The 1,823-nt window shown below is 35.1% G+C and overlaps 1 non-coding gene across 1 annotated transcript; it reads right to left on the bottom strand.

The window, feature by feature from the left end:
- Positions 1 to 929: 929 nt before the first annotated feature.
- Positions 930 to 1,093, bottom strand: LOC119472718. Its single transcript, XR_005201896.1, has one exon. It is a non-coding gene; the product is annotated as a U1 spliceosomal RNA (small nuclear RNA).
- Between the last annotated feature and the right edge of the window lie 730 nt (positions 1,094 to 1,823).

Raw genomic sequence — 1,823 nt, 5'->3', positions numbered from 1 at the left:
CCTCCTAACTAGCTGGGATTACAGGTGTGCACCACCATGCCTGGCTCGTTTGTGTAGATTTAGTAGAGACAGGCTTTCACCATGATGGCCAGGCTGGTCTTGAACCCCCGACCTCAAGTGATCCACCCACCTTGGCCTGCCAAAGTGCTGAGATTATAGGTGTGAGCCACCACACACAGTCATTAAAGGTTATCTTGTCATGACAGTAATTCAGCAGTTAGTATTACATTTTTTCCAAGATTATCTAATTACAAGCAGATATTTCATAATATACTTGTCCCTGGGTATTCAAAAAAGATTGGTTCCAGGGCTCCTGCAGATACAGAAATTCATGAATTCTCAAGTCCCTAATATAAAATGGCATAGTATTTATATATAACCCATACACATCCTCCCATATACTTTAATCTCTAGATTACCTATAATACCAAACATAAGCAAATGTCATGTAAATTATTCTTATGCTGTATTTCTTAATTGTATATTTTGTTGTATTATTATTTAATTAATTTATTATTGTTTTCATTCCAACGTTGGTTAACAAATGTGGCACTCCTGGATACAGAGGGCTGAGTGTACTATATTTTGTTAAATTATTAATATTTAATAAAAAGTAGATAAGCTGCTATATTTCTGTTTCCTAGGGCTGCAAGCAACTTGGCCACTTACATCAACATAAATTTATCACTTCACATTTCTAGAGGATGGAAGTCTGAAATCAAAATATTGTTAGGGTGATGCTCTAATAGCTCTAGGGGAGAATCCTTTCTCACCAATTCTGATTTCTGGTATCTTCCAGTAATCCTTAGCACTTCTTCTTTTATAAATGCATCAATCCAGTTATGTAGCCATCTTTTTCTTTATGTGTGTTCACATAGTCTTCCTTTCGTTTTTTTGTTTTTTTTTTTTTTTTNTTTTTTTCAAAAAGTCAGGGGGAAGCGTGAACGCAGTCCCCCAATACCACAAATTATGCAGTCCAGTTTCCCACATTTGGGGAAAACGCAGGGGTCAGCATGCCGAGAGTGTAATGGATAAGTCTCGCCCTGGGAAAATCACCTTCGTGATCATGGTATCTCCCCTCCCAGGTAAGTCTTCCTTTTGTGTATGTCTGTGACTGTTCCCAAATTTCTCATTTTTATAAGAACACCAGTCAATATTGGATTAAGGTCCACCCTAATAACCAAATTTTAACTTGACTGCCTCTAATTCTAAATAAGGTCACATTCTGAGGTTCTAGAAGACTTCAACATTTCTTTTCGGTGGTGACACAATTTAACCCATAGCAGCTTCCCAAGCTAGTATGGGTGAGAAAAAATAAGAAAGTACTAATAATGCTTGACAAATGCAAACAATGTGAATTTTTAGAACTAAAACCTCTGATATTTCCTTTTGGATATATCTTTTTAGATATTTGTCATCCAAAAGTATTTCTTCAAATTCAAATTTCTCAAAAATCAGCATTTCTATTCCTCTTTCTGATTGATCTTTTTAGTGTTATTCATATTATCAAGCTGATTTTAACTGGCAGTAGGTTTTATCTCTGAAAAAGTGGAATAGATTTACTTTACCCAGAATGGACTGGGCCTATATAGGAAAATTTTAAAATCATGCTGGTGCTTGAAAATAGGATCTTGCTCTATCTACTGGGGCTCTAAGGCATGGCATTGAGCTAGAGGTAACACAGGTCATTTCAGCAGAAAAGAAGCTATCTAAAGCATATTTATCACTTTTATTTTTATAAATTTTTTCAAATTCAGTATTTTATTCTTGACTATTAATGCCTATCATTTACACATTATTGATAATTTATGATTCTTTTGCTC

This window comes from Cebus imitator, unplaced genomic scaffold (genome assembly GCF_001604975.1).
Source record: "Cebus imitator isolate Cc_AM_T3 unplaced genomic scaffold, Cebus_imitator-1.0 Scaffold114, whole genome shotgun sequence".
Taxonomy (NCBI): domain Eukaryota; kingdom Metazoa; phylum Chordata; class Mammalia; order Primates; family Cebidae; genus Cebus; species Cebus imitator.
Note: the sequence above shows the minus strand (reverse complement) of the source record. Positions and strands in the feature narration are given on the sequence as shown.